This window comes from Sinohyriopsis cumingii, unplaced genomic scaffold (genome assembly GCF_028554795.1).
Source record: "Sinohyriopsis cumingii isolate HCF-2022 unplaced genomic scaffold, ASM2855479v2 utg001870l, whole genome shotgun sequence".
Taxonomy (NCBI): domain Eukaryota; kingdom Metazoa; phylum Mollusca; class Bivalvia; order Unionida; family Unionidae; genus Sinohyriopsis; species Sinohyriopsis cumingii.
This window is the reverse complement of record NW_028316076.1, coordinates 977,501-992,450: the sequence shown is the minus strand read 5'-3', so window position 1 is coordinate 992,450 and position 14,950 is coordinate 977,501. Positions and strand designations below refer to the sequence as shown.

General features: G+C 34.0%; 1 long non-coding RNA gene across 1 annotated transcript in view; it reads left to right on the top strand.

The window, feature by feature from the left end:
* The first annotated feature begins 13,166 nt into the window (after window positions 1-13,166).
* The window catches only part of LOC149771406 (uncharacterized), a 10,139-nt gene continuing 8,355 nt past the window's right edge, over window positions 13,167-14,950 (top strand). The window contains exon 1 of the long non-coding RNA XR_016418298.1: window positions 13,167-13,307. This is a non-coding gene — a long non-coding RNA (uncharacterized LOC149771406). The remainder of the gene's footprint in view (window positions 13,308-14,950) is intronic.

Sequence of the window (14,950 nt, the reverse complement as noted above, 5' to 3'; positions counted from 1 at the left end):
TGCTATTATTTGGCTATTGATGCACGATTTACAAAATTCACGCATCAAAAGATGGATAATACAAAGCTAGTTTCAATGACAGACGCACTTCTTTCTATGATCTAAGTGTTAAAGACCTTGAATTGAGGTACCACCGTAAATCGAGAACATTGATGCAACTGCAAATCGAAATTTGTAACCTTGCATGCAATGTACAAAACGGCGCTGAGTCTTTAATCATTCTCAAGCAAATATGTTATGAAACAAAAAGGTGACTTTTAATGGAAATCTTCTTAAATAACACTATCTTCGACCGAAGATATACAGATCTAAGAGACATATTTTTTATTGTTACGTGTTTAGGCTCGAATAAACAGTAACACAGAAAGAGTGAAAACAACAAGCTTTTTAAAATTTAACAAATAATTTATTTTCCTGGAAAATTCTTTACAAATGAAAAAAGGAGAAGAACTTACGGTTTCAAGCATCAAATCCAAAACTAATCTTAGAATGATCCACGAATTAGTTTGAAAAAGTCCTAGCAACAAATGTTCTAAAAATTTCAAGTTCGAATCCTGTTGGAAAATCCAAGATTGATGACGATAATGCATGCTGTAGTCAGTACTGTGCTTATCTACAGTTTATTGTAGAAATACAAATAATGGCACTCAATGTTGGAAATCCAAATTAAATTTGTAAATTTGTAAGCAATGTATTTCTAAAATGTTCTATATTTGAAATCCAAATGATCTGAAGATAATTAACTCAAAAACAAAGAAAACAACTTGATACCAAGTGTAAAAAACCTAAAACGGAGAGACATCTATCTAAAACAAAGGTTATATTCTATCATAAGACGCAGTTTCGAAATTCTTCAAGTTGCAAAATCAGAAGGGGTGATCACGTGAATATGTTTATATCACGTACACAAAAATGGCCTTCATTAGACCAATACTTTCCTCTAAGGAAAAAAAGAGAAAAAAGTTGTTTACGTCTTAAACCCAAAGCCCCATCATGACCTTGACAACAACCAATCATTTTAAAATAAAATACAACCGTGTTTACTAATTTTGAACCAAGGTCAGCATTTAGGCCAACACCTGGCGTTTATGAAAAGAATCATTCAGGTAAACCAATTTTCTGGATATCATTTCTAGTAAATAAGTTTACATTACAATAGCATGTAGTTGTTGTTGTTGTTGTTATAGGGTTTAACGCCATTTTTCAGCACAAGATAGGCTATACATGCATACTTTAACATATATTTATATGAATATCAACAGTGGCTGGTTATTCAGAAACGTTGGTACTGATATTGGAAACAAAAAACGGTTTGTTCTCGACCACTGAATTTGGAGTTCACAATTAGTGTTCTGCTTGCAAAGGATCTCAGGTGAAAGGTTCAGGGAATGTTATGAAAGAGGACCTAGAGAAACAGACGACCGATATTCTGTACAAAATGATCAACCTAGATTGTTGTCGATGAGCCCTGGATGTTAGATTGTGAACTCCTTCCAAAGTGTCAGAATGGCCTGAGGAAGTGAAAAACATAAATGATTACTATTACTCGCAAATATTTCGTCCCAATTAGCACCAGGATCTTTTGCAAGTCGGATTGAAAGTGGAATTATACTTGTTAGAGACATGTTTATATATGTATGTGGTTATTAAGATAATAATAATATACCACGTCCAGTCGCTATAACACATAAACCAATACCATCTTTGTTGATACAATCCATGCATTGATCATGGCCATTGCCAAATAGTATCATTTGTGATATTATTAATGTGTTGATTCTCCGTGCTATGTATGCATCTGGAACAATGAATACAAACTGCAGATTAATAGACTTGTTAATGTTAATCGATGTTGGATAGGAAAATTCCATCAGAGGGTCAGAAGCATCGTTGGGTGTCTAACGCAACATTTTGATACATGGCGTATTGGAAATACTGACACAAAAAAAAACCCATGAAAAATTCCGTATCTTAAATACTCAGTGTCTCTAATCAGGTTTTAACACATTGTAGTTTGTAAAGAACAGTGTTGATTTGGTGATGACGGTACACAGCATCTAAACTGCAGATCTCTTGCTCAACTATACAAAAATAATACGAGACACAGTGATTAGTTGATCGGACGTTAGTTCCACTGTCATAAACTCGAAACGAAGCTAGTGAGATCTCCTACGTGCGGGATTCCCTTGTGGTGACTGGCGTCTGAAAAGTAGTATTCCAGTTTCCAAGACCAGATTGTAATCATCGAGGTGGTGCTCAGGGTTGTATTTGCATCGACACTGTATGACATTATCGATAATTCAGTGAATCCACGCATTAACGAGACAAACATCTTTAGGTCGATGTTGTCGTCCGTAAGAAACCGTTGACAAATCGACCTGGTCTCATTAATGGCTTCTGACTGGTTATTACCTACGAGAACTGAACCAACGAATCTTTCCAATCGATCCACAAGTTCATGGACCCGCTATGGGTCGGAGGTCACAATATTAATAATGAGCAGACTCTGAGCGTTGTCGATATCCTCATCTTTCATTACGGCTCTAGGATGTTGACATTCATAGTTTTCGACTTCATAATTAATAATTTTCCTGTGCTAGACAACTGCCTTGGTTTTACACTGAAATATTTAGTGTCTCTCATAAGGTTTTAACACATTATAGTTTGTAAAGAATAGTGTTAATTTGACGATGATCGTACACAGCATCTAAACCTATCAAACGCTTTCCGAAATAACCAAGTGGTCAAAAATACGTAAATTTTGCTTACAGATTTCTGGAAATTCTTATTTACATATTTGTTCCATATCTGAGGCAAGTAAGCGGCAAGTGCCACATCATTCGTATCGATATCTTCCAGGCCTGCCTCGTTAAAATGCTATGCATTTATCTCAGTCTAGATGGTGGTTGTGCAAGATATGCAATTCGCTTGTTCCGCAATGTAGATGACTCTAAATAGGACTTCTTGGAATGTCTCATTAACCGCTGCCAGGCATTCGATAGCCGATGCGGCCAGCGCTTTACCGGAGCACTACAGACAAAGACGGAGATACCTGTTATCTGTCTTGATATCATGATGAACTTCATAGATGAGATCCACGTTGGCGCGTTGACCGTTTGATTGTTTGATGCAATATACGCGAGATCATGTCAGTAACATATGGCATCGATCCTGAGTACAGGTTCTTCTTCGGGTTTCAATCGGTTACTAGAGTAAAGTCGTATATCCAGCTGTGCTCCAGGCTTACAGTAACTGTATGCAGGTATATGTATTTCACTTGGATATTTAATGCATGGTACCCAAGGTAGTCTAGTTAACGCAGCAGTGATACCAAAGTGGAAACATTGCTGTTGGCTCAATAATAATAATAATAATAATAATAATAATAATAATTATTATTATTATTATTATTATTATTATTATTACAATTATTATTTTTATTATTATTATTATTATTATTATTATTATTATTATTATTATTAAAATTATTATTATTATTATTATTATTAATTTTTATTAGAAAACATTCGAAAACGTGTAATGTTGCTAACCATTCACTCAAATAAAGATGATAGAGACAGAGAGCTAGATAGAGAACAATGTATATATAATTACGACAGAGAACTAGATAGAGAGCAATATATATATATATAATTACGAATTTTTGGTCATAAACTATATAACAGATAGAACAAAAACGAACACATTTTGTAAAACGTAACAAATAATTTAATAATGAAAGCGATAAAATCAAAAGATACCGCGAACTTACAGTATCATGAATTGAATAAAAAATAATTCCAAATGTTTTGACACAAGTTCTAAGGGATCTAATATCCCGAATGAATTTTAGATCCTCGATTGTACTAGTCTGCCAAAAGTCCTGATATATCACAATGACATTGTCCAGGACTCCTTTAAATACATTCACAATAGTTCCAAAATGATAGCATAGTCCTATGAGCACTTCGTAATTTCAATGAATAATCAAAACAATTTCTCCTGTCAAATTTTATATAAGTACAACACAAAGCACGTCTGCTTCCTTATATTAACATATGAACATATAAAATAGGAAATAATGAATTGGCCTATTCTCTCCTTATATACATTCCTGATATACACACTTAGGGGCCTGCAGCGCAATTTCTACCACTCACTATGTCACAATTCGCAACAGCTCACCTTGTGAAGCATCCAACCTGACCGACCCATCCAATTGGAAATAAAACAAAAAGTTTTATTATTAGTATTATTAGTAAAATTTTTAATGATCGTAAACACCGATTTATAGATCCTACGCAATTTTCATTCCTAATATATTAAAATAGAATCTCTCTCTCTCTCTCTCTCTCTCTCTCTCTCTCTCTCTCTCTATATATATATATATATATATATATATATATATATGAGAAGAAGAGAAGGAGAAGTGTAGTACATAACATGTGAAAGATCCGTTTATCGTGAAGACAACAGCTTGATAAAGCGTGAATGCAATACAACAATTCAGAAGCACGAGCACTCGAAATTGTCGTACATGATAGAGAAATGAATTTTTACTGAGGACATTTTCACGAGTTTCAAGAATTAGTAGTTTCCAAACTGAGTAATCTTCGCAATTATTAAGCAGTACAAAAAAATTACAATGCGAATTTTGTTGAACGAGGTGAAGTATTTCATATTTAAAATAAAAAGACATGTCATGTTTATGTACATAATTATGTAACAATATTCATTAACATTGTATGAAACAGTTATCATGAAATGTTTAAAGGTAGGGCTCTAGTACAGTGGAATACCAAAGTAATGTTTGAACTGTATATTGATTACAGACAAATATATAAATAATTTTGGCTCACAAATTCAAAGAACTGTATCAGATTATGTAGTTGTCTACATTTACATCTAACTATTAAATCCGAGCATTTTTAGGGTTGAAGTTTGCTATATACCATGTGTATTTATTGTCAAAAGTTACTAAAACCTTTGAATTGTGTTTGAACCATCATCAATATGTTCTTCATTTTCTTTAATGTCATTCCTTCTTTTACTTACTGCATGCATATTTCAAGGTCACATAATTTATCTGGATTTACAGCAGGTTTTGTTTCATTCTTATCGTTAATGAGATAGATTGTTTTTTATTGTCATTTGAATTATTGTAATGGTCAACAACAGAATATATCCTCGATAATGAAATTGAAAATATCCACTTTCATTTATCCATCGGATTCGCGAAATTGATTTCTTTCTTAAATTGGAATCTTTTCGAAAATATCTACCTTGAATTTGCTTTCCCTCACTAAGATAATTTTTTTTTTGTTTCAGATCATCACTGTCTGGATTTATATACTGTTTACATTTTTCCTAAATGCATTTTTATTAACTTGTATCTGTTATATTCTGTAAATATTAAATAACGTTCCTCATAATTTGTATCAATGTGGCTTTATAGAATAAGTTATAAAGCTGAAATGTTGATAGATTATTTTCTCCGTCAGACGAAAGAGAATAAACAGGCTATGCCAATGTTGGTGATGTAGTCAATTAAATAATAGTGTCAGTGAATCTAAATGTGAACACTTACGACAGACAGAATAATTTAAATAACACTTAAGTGTTTAACCAGAATTTAAAAATGTAACAGACGTTCCGAAAGTACAAACAACATTATAGTCCTATGAACTTAAAAGGGTACACACCGTAGGCCGTTATCAGGTTTAGAATGAGATACCTTTAAAACAAATTTAAAGAAAACTTGCCGTTATGTGGAAGATTCATACAATTACAATTGCAACAGCTCTTGCTTTTTCCATAGCAAATTAATTACGAAGTTCAGCTTACAGAGAAGGTGAAAGTACTATAGGTACATTCCATTAAAGATTGAAATAAATATTTGATGAACATTGCAAGCTATTTGCTTGAGGTATTGTGAAAGCATTTCCTGATATCATTGTCAGTGCACGAAACAGGCTTCTAAATCATCATGAAAAATTATTTCTGTGATTGTTGCTTGAATAATTGGTTTGTTTTTTTAAATTATTATTAATAGTATACACACGGCAAGAAAACAAATGATAGGGTAAGTTCTGATCCTACTTGAAAATTACATTATACCAATTCCAACATTCATAAATATATCTATGGAAGCTTTTGTATTTCTTTCATGAGAAATTGTGCTTTTTTATCTTTGTATTTTTTGCTACCTATGACTTGAGAACGTTGCTGTCATCTGCATATATTCTCGTTTACTGTACGTTCGTCCTCTATATTTTGTCTAAATCTTTTCCAAAGTGAGAGAGTTACTGGCATTGAGTCTTTATAACGTTAGTATTTGAATCCAAGAATAAATGTTTCAGATACATTTTGTAAACTGTTGTTGTAAACTAAAGATGCTGCCTATTTATATCAACATATTTAATAATTAAAACAGTATTCCATTACCACCATCAACATATTTAATAATTAAAACAGTATTCCATTACCACCATCAACATATTTAATAATTAAAACAGCATTTCATTACCTACATCAACATATTTAATAATTACAACAGTATTCCATTACCTACATCAACATATTTAATAATTACAACAGTATTCCATTATCACCATCAGCGTAATTTATCTGAAATATATTGTTGAAAACGTTACTCTAATATATCATTTGAATCATATCATTTTTGGCCAAATCTTTAACTTTCAATCAACGGTTTTTCAGTATCTTGTTCAGCTGATACTTACAGTGTAATAGATGTTCAATTGTTGTATACGTTCACCTTGAAACAAGAAAAATCTTCTACTTTATGTAGTCTAGATATTCCTTCTTTTCAAACACCATTACCATCCTGTAAAAAAAAGTCCATTCTATTTTTTCGTCATCTAAGAATACATTTATTGCTACAGCAGATATTGTTTTCAATACTCAACTTATGTACCTCAGTAGTTATAGTTTCGTTGATATGCGGTTAACCCATATCGTGGATGTTTCCTACTCATTGATTTAAAGTTATATGCTCCTGACGTCCATTATCAATCAAATATTGGTTTTGTTCTTTAATATGTCTCCAGTTACGATAAGGAGAAATATTAAGGACGTTACAAATTATATAATGCTGCTTGAACAAACTATATGTTTACTAAATTAAAAGATTAATCATCACAAAATGATATTTTACATTTAAACAATACTTTTGCATATTAAAAGTTGCTGTGAAAACTGTAATTTGATGTTACGAACTCAGGTGGACAGGATAGGTTTCAATAAGTTATTCCACACCCTGATGCTACAATCCACAACTGACCAGTTTAATTGATTTGTCCAGAAACTTCATATGCCCCATTTCTCAGTTTCTATTCACTGTGTCATTTTTATCAAGTTCTAAATGTCAAAATGTTTTTGCAAAAATGATAATAGTTGTTTTCTGTGGAGAACATCGTTATATCATGTAGACCATACAAATAATGGTACATTAAACAGAGTTGCAGGACAAGTATAATTTTGACGTGTTAGCATCTGTTTTAATTATATGACTGCATTTGTTTAAAGAAGTTATTGAACTTTTTGAAACTGTTTTTGAATCATTTTGACGACCTGTCATTTATTTATAGGATACTTTTATTTGCATTTCTTATATATTTAATAAAATTATTTATGTGTTTGGTACGAAGTTATTGCATTGATTATATTTTACACAACTACTTTTTAATGTCCATTGTTACAGTTATTAATGTCTCTCTATTTAATTAACTTCGCGAAGGACAATTCTGCCAGCTACGACGAATACATCTATTAATACATAAAAATCGACATTTGTATAAATCACACCTGCACCACGCTGTCAAGTTTAAGGTGATGGTAAATTTACGTATATTGTATTGACGCTATAAATAGATGTTATAAAAGGAAGAACCCATAAACTTACTTCATGAGGTATTCAAGTGTTATAAGGTTGTTATGATATTTAGGCAAATTAAACAAATTATATGATTTCTGAATGATTACATGGCTTTTGTGAGGCTCCAGGGTTCGTCATTTTTAATACAATGTTGTCCTTTTCATTTTCTTTAAATGCTTAAATAACCTATTCGGAAGGACTCTTTCTCTTCGCTCACTTCTTCATAACCTTTTTATATATTTCTATTATAATAACTTGCTATCTTTAACCACCTGTTTAGGTTTAACTATTTAAGTGAAGTTCAAGTCTTGTTTAAATTAGTTTAATCCACTATTAGTCATAGGTGATTTTGTGAGACAATGGGCTCTTTATTTTTCATTATAACTTTATTGTTACGGATTTGTTTGATTAATAACTTTTTCACTAATCATGGTGGTCGAAGTGTATTGTTTTAATTTGTGTTAGTCTAGGAATGTGTTGGAACTCATTACGAAGCATTTTAATGGCCTGGTATGTTTTAGAAATTAAAAGTATTCTTAACTACATACCAATCTTTTAAATTTATCAATTTCGTCTAAATTCAAGCTGAAACCGGGTTAAAGAGGATAGAACAGAGTAGGTGGTTCAAGAATCGCAGAATCTGTCTACCAGTTTATCCTCAAACAAGGACATTTCTTATTGCCATCACAAAACGAGGTTTTAGTTTGGGTCAGGGTTTGGTTTGGATTTTTGTTTGTTTGATTTGGGGTGGCACATAGAAACGTCCTCGTTTACCCAAGCACAACAACGAGGTCCATTTAGGTATATTGAACATATTCTAGCTGTTGAGTGAGTCGTTCTACCTGGACAGGAGCAAGATATACGAAACCAGCGTGGAAAGATCTCAGTGCCAGAAGCCAACAAATGGTTTGGGAATGGCACCAACCTGCCCTATCGGATATGGAAAACAACGAATGGACAAAACAAAAATGAACACAACTAGCCCAAACAAAAATTAAACAAGGATTTTGTGGTCCAAAAAATGGAACCCGATGTACTTGTTTACGTGGAGGAGGAGGAGGAACCGCTGGAAGATCATGTTGTTGCACTAGTTAATCATGTCGCGGAACAGCAGCAAATGGAAGAGAAGCCAGACTCGTTGGAGGGTCGTGCTGCTGCACTGGAAAAGCAAGTGGTGGAAAGAAAAATAAGTGGAAAAACGTTTGGCCAGGCTGGAAGCGTTTGTGGCAGAAATAAATACTAGTGGAAAATATGAAGGGCCCCCTGGAGGTTCGTGTGGTCAATTTGGAAGAGTATGTGGAAGAACAGCAACATAAAATGGAAAGACCCCGTGGAGAAGAAGGACGCCCCAGAAGAAAATCGATCTGCTCTTGATTCTAGAACAACAAAATCCATGTTTGCAAAAACGGCCCAAACTTGAACCAGGCGGTAGTATACAGGCATGCGTGAACGGATATAAAAGTTGATGGGGATTTTGTGGTCTGGCACCATGTTACAAAACTTCTGTAAGCGACTACTGAAATCTGTTGACGGCTGGCTATGGAAACCTACATGGATGTGGATATATGTGTCTAACTGTTCTGTGAAGGTGCTAAAAAGAGCCGATAAGGAATACCGATAGTGCAGACGAGTGGACTACATTGGCACCATTGACGCTGTTCGCTGTATCGACCCGTCCTACTTTGCTATCGAGCACAACCCAAGCATAGGCCATTGCACTATAAAAACAAAACAAAAAAACAAAGTGGATTTGGTTTTGGTATTAGCAGATCCATGGACAGCCAAAAGACCAATAGATCTTTTGTCCAGGATATATATATATATATATATATATATATATATATATATATATATATATATATATATATATATATCCGATCAAAACGAAACAATTGGAGTGGCCTAGCACGGACTCTACCTTGTTTTCAAATGCGACGAGCCACCTCAGTTTCTCGAGCAAGTATAGGCAGTTGCACTAAAAAGCGCCAAAAGTAAATGGGCTGCTACAAAATTTGTGTTCAGCGAGTGTCTAAGAACTGCAACAACTTTTGCGCACACGTGGAGTGCCTGGATTCTGTTGTTTTTATTTTTTTGTTTGTTTGTTTTTTTTTTTATGTTGTAGACTCGTTTGTTTGCAAGGAATTGCTTGGCTGGTCAGAAAATGGATTGGGACCAACCTATGTCGTGCGATCAACAAAGGGTTTCCCAATTTTGTCTACGGAATTTGTTGGACCATTGTATACTCGTTTGGGAACTCGTACCTATTTGTTCCGTTCAACTAACATGCTTCCCAACCAACGCGTATTCCCATAGCGCCGTGAAGAAAAACATTGCTGTCTGTGTCTGCTTTAGAAATTCTTGCATGCGAGTTTGGTCTCAAAAACTCCTGAGCGATCCAAACCAGGGACGTTTACAATACCATTGCAGTACGCGTTTGTACAGCACTGACCGATTCGTATCTGAACTGGCTAGAGTGTCTGGGTCCTATACATGTTTTATTCGCGGATCGATATACATCGGCAAATCTTTGCACGTATCATGGGCATGCCTTTCCTTTCTCTGGTCTGAGACGACGAACACCCTAGATGCCTTATTATTGGCTACCAGCACAATAGTTCTTTATTTCTCTTGCATATTTTGTCTCGTTCTTGTTCGGTTGGTACTTCTAGGGCACGTATCTTGTTGCAAAATATTTCCCTGCCGTAGTTGTTGTGGAACGAGCAAGAACAATCGATATATAGTTGGACACGCCACGATGGTTGGAAGTGGACAACGTAGAAGATCGGTAATTTATGTATTTTGTCATCGTATTCTTCGAAATACTTTCCGCACAAATGTAGGATGGTTCCGAGACCTTTTGTGACCCAGACTGTGCGTGCAGACCGTGGTCCGTGGACGCCTTGCAGTCTATTTTTACGTTGAGAACTGCTCTCGCTGGAGCAGTGATATAGTCCTTGTAGCGTCGAAATCCTAGCAGGCGCGCCTGCTTGTTTATTTGAAAGATGCTTTCAATTTTCTTCCTTTTCTTTATCAACAATACTTCGCAGATCTTTTCAGGAGCGGGTTTCTACATTTTTTCGTATTTTTTTGTGCACAGCCTTGATCTTGTCCAGGTCCTCCATCTCCTGTTTTCTGCACAGTCTTGACTGCGCATGTTTTACTACTGTCGATTGGCGCTTGTTCATACGCTTTTGCATCTGCAATTTCCAACAATCTCCTGTGTCTACGTTTGTAGTAGACAGCAACGAAGTACATCGATCGGTTGTAATTTCCTCGAGAGGCAAGACTGGTTGATCTACACCAATAACACGGCTCTATATATATATATATATATATATATATATATATATATATATATATATATATATATATATATATATATATGAAATCTGGCAGTAGAATCGATTAATATGGACCATTGTGTTTTGGCACGGGACGCATGTAAGCTCCAAATGATGTTGCTTTTTATTCCTGTTCTTTTGTGTAGCATCGCAGTGCTTTCAGCGACATATCATGGTCGTCCCCTGGAAGTATGTCTGCTCGGCAGATAGGACAGCAACGAAGTCCAGAGTCCGACATCGCCCGTACCACAGGCGGTTCCAATTTTGTATCATCTTCGACATTCGCTTTTGTAGATCGCTTTTGTGTGTGAGTACCAGGCTATATTGATTGTGCCGTTGCGTGTATTGATGTTTGTAATTAGCTACTTGCTCTCAATTTCCCTATCTACCTAGGCTCAAAAGAAATTTACTTGCAATAATTAATAATCCAAATGACATACGTTTTATTTATTCACACAAATACACACAAAACTCTCAATAAGACATCTGAAATATACAACAAAGAAGTAAATGAATTTCTGCTAGATAAGTAAATACACAAGCGTGGTTAAACAAATACACAGTAACAGTATTCATGCGCACATACCAATGCCTAGCTACCTTTTGAGCTTGGTAGCGTACCGCGCGCTTGATCATTTGTTTCACAAAAAATATCTAGTTTTGGTATCCTTAAATTTGAATTTTTTTTAGAGTCATGCTGTGAATGGCTATGCTTTGGAACAGCTTCTACAGATTGGTTGGAATTGAAGGGATTTTGTTTTCGGTCGCTCCAGCTAAAGTCAGCTATCGAGTTGAGAGAGACTGGAGTTATTCGCTCGGTAGATCCCGTGCAAAGTCATCTGGCTGGAGGGACTGGCCTTGGAGTAAGCTGCACACGTGTTGCTGTTCTGTCACTTACAAAAATGGATGTCTTAACACGATACTATTTTTAGACAAAATTGTCGTGCAGTATGAAGCAATGCAAAATGGAGAAATACTTCACAATTTGGACAATGTAAAGATAATAAAGACAAAAAGGAGCGATTAATAAGAAATATTCTTTCACTCAACATACGAACTAACTCCGAATCTGCAGTTTCATTGGCTAAGATTATATCTTTTGGCTAATTACACGTCAGAATGTTTATTTGAATGCAAGTCTGACAAGGGACCATATGGGTACGTGAACTTGTTAATACATTAAAACAATCGCGAAATCATCATGCAGGTGTATTGCTCATTGCTATTTGTTTCTATACCATATATATTTCATTTTATAACATTTAAATTTCTGACATTTATATCCGATAAAATCAGGAAGCAAAACAAAGCATTAAATAATGTTGATTCGAGGATAAACTGGAGTTTTATTAAAACCTATTAAATGCTAGCTAAATGGAAATCTTCAAAAATCTGGAGGGAAGGAAAGCATGAATCTCTATTGGACACTTTTTAAAAATTTTAATCAGAGTCAAAGTTTAAAGATTGAATGACAAATAACTTGTTAAACTGAAATTTGCGCTTATTTACAATGTTTTTTTTTGAGGGGAGAATATCTCAGATATGGGAATCTAAAGACAATTTTCAGAGTTAAAATACGATTTATTATTATCACCGTACTTTGGTCCTTGATGCCTGCAGAATTTTCAGAGACACATTAAGTGTTGCCAGCCAAGAAACAAGGCAGGTACTCTACCGTTCCAATTTAGGGACGAAAACTTGCAGTGCGAAACAGGGACTAAATACAGTAAACTATGCCATTCTCAGTTGTAATATCATACTGGGATTTGAAACCAAAATCAAAATCCTTTTAGTTCTAGATAAGCATTTTTATTTGAAAGACAGTGCCATTGAAAAACAAAACTATGCGGCATTCAAAAGAATTCACACAAAGGTTTAGGTCATTTCATGTGTGTTTACAGTATACTACTACAATCGTGAGTGACGGTTGCACCGAAGTCACGATATTTGCTCACCTATGTATGTTTATATCAGTAAAAGGCGTAACGCTAGCACTAATCGGAAAAACTTCGTTCTTACTCGCAGCAACAACATGAAGATATATCTCATCCTAATTGCCGCTTTTATTGGTGAGTTGTCTTGTCATTTATTTGTGTAAAATGATGGCTCAACAAGACTATCGATCAAACATGCGTCGTTATAAGAGATGTGAAAGCAAACAATTCATATAGACCTGCTTTTGTTCGATATTTAGTCCACAAATATGTCGTATTCACTTACATTTAGGCAATGACTTTTAGACACATTAAAGGCGGATGAAAATGAAACTTTTGTCAGTTAGTATTATTTTCCCTTAAAAATCAGACAGTGGCGTTTTCGGCACTGCAGATATAAGTTGTTGATAAGATACGCATCTTCAGATTTCTACATATTTTAATGTAATATCTTTTGACATTAATGGACGCGAATTAGAGTTTAGCATGAACATAAACGTGCGTGGCAGGGGTATATAATGTAAACTGTAAATTCATTTTTATTAGATAGCATGCACTAAAATGATTCAAACAATACAGTTGCGAGTGCTACTGTTATCTCTATGAACGGCTGTGATGCTGCGGAGGTGTGTTAGATTCTCTTTAAAGCGGAATTGAAATACAGTAAAAGTTGACTGTTTTTTAATGTTTTCAACTCTCTCAGATTCCCCATAAATTTCTTAAATATATTGTCTTTCTCTGTCTGTCTGTCTCTCTGTCTGTCTCTAATTTTCTGTCTCGATCTATTTCGTTCTCTCTGTTATCCCCGTCACTGTCTGTCTGCTGTCTGTCTCCCTTTGTCTGTATATATATATATATATATATATATATATATATATATATATATATATATATATATATATCTTTAAGATAAGATAGCGATATATATATATATCTTTAAGATAAGATAATGACATTGTATCTTGTTTAATAACGATATATTTGTGAATTATACACAATATAATGACTGCCTGAAGAACATAGTATGAAAATCGAAGAGAAATGTCATGGACAAACACAGTAGGTTTGTAATAACACTCTTGTTAGGAATTCTTAATTCTTACAAGTCGTCAGTATTCATTAAAGAATGCAAGAGCCTAACTTCTTTGGAGATAAGTTTATCATTTTCAAGACAGTTATCATTTTCAAGACAGATACAAAGAACTTGCAGTTAGAGCATAAATAAATGCATACAAACATTAACTATGTTAATACAAAAAATAACTTTACCCACTTTTGCGCATTTAGTTTCAGCAATATTATATATATATATATATATATATATATATATATATATATATATATATATATATATATATATATATATATATATATATATTGTGTGTGTGTGTGTGTGTGTGTGTGTGTGTATTTAAGTTTTGGTCTTTGATTACAGATTCTAAGTTTAGATAGATTTATAAATAGTTAATTTCTAGTTTTAATCCCAGCCTGATAATGAACTTATTTAAAGTTTGTAGTATCTTTCTGATTGGTTGGTAGAGTGTTTCGTTGTATGTCAGTTATTATGAAATAAGTGTCATGGATGGATTGCCATTAAGAGTCGTAATAGAGTAGTGGAGATGAATATATCGACAGAAGTGAGCAATTCTTCCAATTCTTCATTCCTATTTCCAATAATGATTCTTGTTTTAATATCAATGTGCAGACTAATTCATGTTGTGTTTAGATTTGGTTTGAGAGGAATCATTCATTTAAATTATTTATTGGAATTACAAATT